General features: G+C 41.6%; 1 long non-coding RNA gene across 1 annotated transcript; it reads right to left on the bottom strand.

Moving 5' to 3' along the window:
* Positions 1-49: 49 nt before the first annotated feature.
* On the bottom strand, positions 50-6,288 carry LOC123616848 (uncharacterized). Its single transcript, XR_012503511.1, has 3 exons — positions 5,766-6,288; positions 5,403-5,502; positions 50-4,060 (listed from the first exon to the last, which is right to left on the bottom strand). It is a non-coding gene; the product is annotated as an uncharacterized LOC123616848 (long non-coding RNA).
* Positions 6,289-6,803: the final 515 nt, after the last annotated feature.

Raw genomic sequence — 6,803 nt, 5'->3', positions numbered from 1 at the left:
TGCGTGTATCAGGACCGCTTTGGCTTTAAATGTTATTTATTAGCTGTAAATATGTGTGTGTGTGTGTGTGTGTGTGTGTGTGTGTGTAAAGGGAGGCTGTACATACTGGAGAGGTCGTTGTGGCTATCTGCATTTATAAACATTTGGTGCTAACTTTGTACGTGTTCCTATCAGTGATGGTCTCACTGAGCCAACTTACTCTTATGAAATAATACAATAAAATGGGCTTAAAAAACTCCACAAAACCTACTTACCTATGTGAAGAAATGGACTCTGCTTTTAATAAAATTGACAACATTTTATTACACTGCTAAGTCATTATTTTGTATCATTTAACCTGCCTAAAAAAGAAACTTATTCTTAGGGCCGATTCGTTCAGCAAATTTTTACTGAGGAACCACTATGCTTAGTAAAAAAAATAAAATAAAAAAAAATATATTTATTTCATAGTGCACATTATATTTTATTTTTTATATTTATATTTATACAAAGTCTTAAAGATCCTTTACACTATAGAGAAAAATGATATAGGATTTTCACTAAATAAAATGCACAAGACTTTCCTTCCCTGCTGGAGGCTTTTCCACAAGTAAAGTGTTAGGTTCATATAAAAATACCTTTGACCATTTTCTGGAACACAGTGTCTCTATTTTTGAGTGCTAATTATTAGCTACAAAGTGAGTGGCATTTGTGCAATAAAATGAAACATTTGGGATGGGAGGGTGCATTTTTTAGGCCTTAGCTTTGGGTTGTCTTGATAATGAAAAAGAATAACGGTAACGGCCCATCCACATAGCTAAGTACTTAGCACTTAGTACTTAGTACTCCTGCACCAATTTCTAGAGCACGAATTGCCCTTCTGGGACTCAGAATAGCTCACTGTTGGTTTGACTCCCCAGCCCACACCTTCTTCATTTAAAGCACGATCCGAGGAAGCAGACATATTCCAGGGACTTGCCCCACACCACGCGGCTTCCCCTTCTTAAGTGTGTATGAAGGAGAAAGTAGGTGAGAATTTACTTATTCCCCGTCATTCCATTTCTGTTAAGAGCAATCACTCCGGGCTCCAAATGCCTGACCAGCCGCACGCCCAGACTCCTGATAGCACGGAGTTTGTTTATTCCTGCTTTGGGTCCTTTTCCAGGTTGGGTGGAAGCCAGTGCCAGGGCTTCTAGACGGCAGGTGGCAAACCGAGTCAGCCAGTTCCTAAGCTTCTTTCTGCGAGAAAGTAACGATGCTCGAAAACACTAAGCAACAGACAAACATGATTTCTGAGGAAACTATCCTGAGGTCTGTTGACGAAGAGTGATTTTTTAACTCCTTTATTGTCGTCTGGTTCCTGTACAGCAAACTGCACATATTTTAGGTGCGCAATTTGATGAATTTTGATAGACGTATACATCCTGGAAGCCACCATCGCAATCCAGACAGCTTACATTGCCATCACTCCCCAAGAGGTGCGATTTTTGAATTCCCAGTTTATCCCTTCCCACCCTCTTTACCCCCAGTAACCATGAGTTTGTTCTTATGAAGAGAAATTCTTTAGCTACCATGTTCCCAGTGTGTGCCAACGGCCGATTTCATTTCTTCTTTTTTTTTAATCTGGACTTGGCTGGCCATACTGATCATGGAGTTTTGATCTCAATAAAATGTCAGATGATTAAGGAATACGGTCAATAATATTGTAATAACTTTGGATGAAGACAGATGATTACCAGAATTATCACGGTGATCATTTCATAAGGTTTGCAAGTATCAAATCACTATGCAGTAGACCCCAAACTAACACAATATTGTCTGTCAACTATATTTCAATTAAAGAAGTGTCGGATCATGAATCTAGTGAATGTGGTAAAAACATACAATAAAAAAAGCAAATTAAAAAAAGGCAAAGAATTGGAGGGAGAGAAGGAAGGAAGGAGAGAAGGAAAGAGGGAAAGAAGGAAGTTTACAGAAGTCACCTCTATTCTCAGTTGACAACCTCCTTGTTACTTGGCCTTTGGGTTTTACAGTAGCAGAGTTTTTGTAGGACTACAGTCACTTACTCTGTCTTGGACACCAAATGTGGCCTAAATATCTCCCTTTCATGTGTAAGAAGATAGCAGAGTAAAGAAAAGATTGTAGGTTTTGGCAAAAGACATATTGGGATTTGAATTGAGTCCCAGTCATTTGCTGCCTGTATAACTTTAAGCAATTAATCTTTCTGTTTCAGTTTGCTCATCCATCAAATCAAGATTTAGAGCGAGTGATCCTGAAAGATCATTGTGAGTCATGGACATCTCACTAAAACGGACTGAAATTTGTTTACCAGAGATTCGTAAGAAAGAATTTCAAAGCATGGACTTTGCTACAAAAAAGAATGTCTTCAGACTTCCACTTTCAAATGAGATAGTGATAGGGACCGAAACAATGGGAAAAAAAAACCAAAACAGACAAAATGTATGGAACAATGGTTTTCAAGTCATTGGATATGAGACAGCAAAGGACGGTGACCCCTGAGGGGGGACACAAATGCTGGAAGACCTGCAGTTGCCCCAGGTTAACATCTGGGGAGAGTTTCAGGGCTGCAGCACAAGAGAAGGGCCCCAGCCAGAACACAGCAATCTGAGCTGGGGAATCAGAGCTGGGGTCCAGGGGGGCCAAGCCCTAGCGCTAGCCAGACGGAGTACCGGATAGGACGGAAGCCCTCGAGGTTGGCAGAGGGTCCCCCTTGAGTCTCTGACTGAGTACTGATCACTGTGTGCATGTGTGTGTGCATGTGTGTGTGCGTGTGTGTGTGCATGTGTGCGTGTGTGTGCGTGTGTGTGTTTGCATGTGTGTGTGTGCATGTGGGGGAGGAATGCACTACCAAAGGTTCAGAAGAGCCATCTAAAAAGAACAGAGGAAAACAGAGCCTGCGCAGCTCACACGGGAATAACATAATGCCTGTCTCCAACTCACAGCCTAGAGAATCCCTCAGCGTCAGCAGGATGCGCAAAAAGGCTTTGCCTCACGAGTTCAGCAGAAATAGCTCTTACTGGTCCTACCAAGACGGCTGAAAAGCAAGACCCAGGGACTAAAGCTGTTTCCAAGAAACTGCATCCCAGAACGAGGCTGACGAATATTTATCCTAATTCTGAGCACTCACCGAGGCAAAACATATAGTTATATTTGTCGATTATTCCTTAATAAAGTTAAAAAAGAAATACCTCCACTTGGCTTTCTAATAAGCATTTAGAATCCAACATGTCAAAAACATCACTACTGATTGTAAAATCTACGAATTCCCCCAATCTTTCCAACCAAGTCGATGTCAATTTCTTTCATTTTCTCTGGAAGAAAGCCTTGGAATCCATCTTTGAATCCTTTCTTTCTTCCGTTTGACATAGTCGGTCAAGAAATCCTTTCAGCCCTGCTTCAAAATAGATGGGGAATCTGACCACCTTTTACTCTCTGACGCTGGCACCACCAGGCCTTACCTGGAGCACTACAATAACCTTCCCCTGGTCTCTCTGCCGCTTCCCTTGCTACCTGTTAGTCTATTAATCATATAACATCCAGGTTAACTTCCTAGAATGCAAAATAACATCTCATTCCTCTCCTCAAAACCTAATCTCTCTCCATTTCGCTGGCCAACAACCGAACTGTAAATTACTGTTTGCGCATGTGAGCATGTGTGTGTACACGTGTGTGCACATTGTTGTGGTCCACTCTGTTCTACGTTTAGCCCGTTTCTAGTTAATCCTCATATGTAGTGCAAGCTATGGATTAAGTTCTTTTTCCTTGTTGATGTGGTGGTGGTGTAGTCATTGTTTGCTTCCTTTTGTGTAGGCAAATTGTTCCAGCGCTGTTTGTTTAAAAGACTATCCTTTCTCCGTCGAATCACATTGGCAACTCTGTTCTCTGATCCTCATAGATCGCTTACTTACAACGATTGATTTTTTTCCAGCAAATGTAGTCACTGAGCAGACTTAAGTCAAAAGCGTGCGCTAAAGTTCTAGTATGGGGAGCTACCTACCTTATCCTGGCTCGAGTCCTTTACCTTCTCATCCAGGGTTCCGGACCTAAGGTGGAAATCCACCTAAGAAATGAGATTAAGGAAAGCACTCAGGCTAAGCTGTCTCTCTGACTTTGTCCCATTCCTCCGGCAGGGTTCCAACATGCAAGGGGATGCTAATTCTGGCTTCACTTACTGCCGCATCCCTCACCAAAATTAGCCGGAAAAGGTTTAAATACAAAGTAAGGGGCTAGAAAACATCTCTGTGCTATCTTGTGCTTTGGCTCTAGGATTGCCTCCATCTCTGTTTTTCTAGAAATTGATTTATGTTATTGTTTGTCTTGCCTTCTCAGATGTACACCCGTTTTCCTGGATAATAATGATTATATCAACCATCTACTTTTTAAAAACTCAGAGTATAAAAATAATTTTACATGCATTTAACAACTCTTTCCTAAACGGATGCATAAATAAATGAACGATGCCTATCATGAGTCAGTCCTTGTAAAACTGTGACAAATAGCACAAAGGAATGAAATTCTTCACTTTTCTCTCCGTGTCTCCCCCTCTGTAGGTTTCCTTAAGCAGTGGGTGTAATTGAACTTGACCAACATACTCATCCTTCCTGGGATGTTCTAAAAATACATTCTTTGATTTATTAAAATAAATTTCTCAACATAATTAACTCAAGAAAGATTCTCCTGTATGTCCTAAGAAGGAAAAAAGGAACTGAGACACTGATCCAAAAAAAGCGAAGGAAAGAGTGGGTGAGTTGAGTTGAGGTTAGGGAAAAAAAAAGGGATAGAAAACAGAAGTTAGAGAGCAGGAAGGAAGCTATCTGTGTCATAACACTATATCTTTAATATTAATTTTAAAAGAAAAAATAACTTTTGTTTCCACTGGATGTGCCAACATCATGTGAGAGAGTATCGTCCACGGAGGGCAATGACGGTACAAGTTAAATAAAGAGTTGGTTGAGTTCATCGCTGTGAGCTCAGCATTCTGATATCCAAGTAAGGACAGAAAAATCGGGCTCTCAGAAATGCCCAAGCTGGAGAGTCTGGGTTGCAGAACAAGGACCCAGGACTCTTCTGCTCCCACGTGTGTTTTGGGCTAAGATGTCACCGATGAGTGATACTCTCAGGTGCATGCAGTATTCTATTTGTTACCAATTTAGTTGTTTTTCGTTTTTTTTCCCTTGGCAGGAGGTTGGAGGTAATTAGGTTTTGTTTAATTTTTGGATGGAGGTGCTGGGGATTGAACCCAGTGCCTTTTGCCTGCTAAGCATGTGCTCTATCACTTGCGCTATACCCTCCCCCTGGAGTCTTCTATCTGCAACCAGGCCACCAATCGTTTCAAGGAGACCACGGTCCAAGGGCACGTAATAACTCCATGTGCATCAAACAGTGTCGCTCTGCTCCCTCACCTTTACTGCTCTCTAATCCCAAAGGTATGATGTGAGCGAGCGAGGATGGTACCTCTTATCCACAGCCGTGAGAGAAGAAACAAGTTGTATCGAGCACTTTCTGTGAAAGGAATTAGCAGAAATCAGCACGCTGTCATTATAAAGTGGACCTCTTTCCACAAGATGATTTGTCCAAGGAATTGATAAATTTACAGTGTTTTCCACAAGGCACATTCCTAAAAGCTCATCAGGAAAAATAATGGAAATGATGTGACTCACTTAAAATAAGCTAAATGTAGCCTTTATACATACACCAAAAGCCAAGTCAAAAGATAATAAATTGACTAAAAAATATTGATACATAAAATACGACTTCTTACTTACAGCTGCACCAATTTCTAGAGCACGAATTGCCCTTCTGGGACTCAGAATAGCTCACTGTTGGTTTGACTCCCCAGCCCACACCTTCTTCATTTAAAGCACGATCCGAGGAAGCAGACATATTCCAGGGACTTGCCCCACACCACGCGGCTTCCCCTTCTTAAGTGTGTATGAGGGGAAAGTAGGTGAGAATTTACTTATTCCCCGTCATTCCATTTCTGTTAAGAGCAATCACTCCGGGCTCCAAATGCCTGACCAGCCGCACGCCCAGACTCCTGATAGCACGGAGTTTGTTTATTCCTGCTTTGGGTCCTTTTCCAGGTTGGGTGGAAGCCAGTGCCAGGGCTTCTAGACGGCAGGTGGCAAACCGAGTCAGCCAGTTCCTAAGCTTCTTTCTGCGAGAAAGTAACGATGCTCGAAAACACTAAACAACAGACAAACATGATTTCTGAGGAAACTATCCTGAGGTCTGTTGACGAAGAGTGATTTTTTAACTCCTTTATTGTCGTCTGGTTCCTGTACAGCAAACTGCACATATTTTAGGTGCGCAATTTGATGAATTTTGATAGACGTATACATCCTGGAAACGACCATCACAATCAAGACAGCTTGATGAGACACAGATAATTCTGGAACACCCCTAGTTCTCCATGGAAACCCCTGAAGGAAACAGTCTTTAGGACACAACATTATAAAATTCTTCATATTGTTTTTCCCCTCCACGCTGGCAAGAAACCCAGTGACAAGAAGAACATATGAGAGAGAATGACTCAGATCAAACCCATATGACCTCCATTGGTTGAGCAATGCTGGAAACATCTAACCTGGGAGGAATATTTTATGTCAAAAGGATCAAAAAAATGAAGATTGCTTACACTCACCAGATCAGCCCATCTGCCAAAATGACCCCAGTTGACTCCACAAGACACAGAACTGTCCTGTCAAGCCCTGTCCAAATTCCTGGCCCACAAAATTGTGGGATATGACAAAAAGGTTTTAGGTCACTAAAGTTGGGATATTTTATTATTCAGCACTAGAGAA

The sequence above is a fragment of the Camelus bactrianus genome, chromosome 31, assembly GCF_048773025.1.
Source record: "Camelus bactrianus isolate YW-2024 breed Bactrian camel chromosome 31, ASM4877302v1, whole genome shotgun sequence".
In the NCBI taxonomy this organism is placed as follows: domain Eukaryota; kingdom Metazoa; phylum Chordata; class Mammalia; order Artiodactyla; family Camelidae; genus Camelus; species Camelus bactrianus.
Note: the sequence above shows the minus strand (reverse complement) of the source record. Positions and strands in the feature narration are given on the sequence as shown.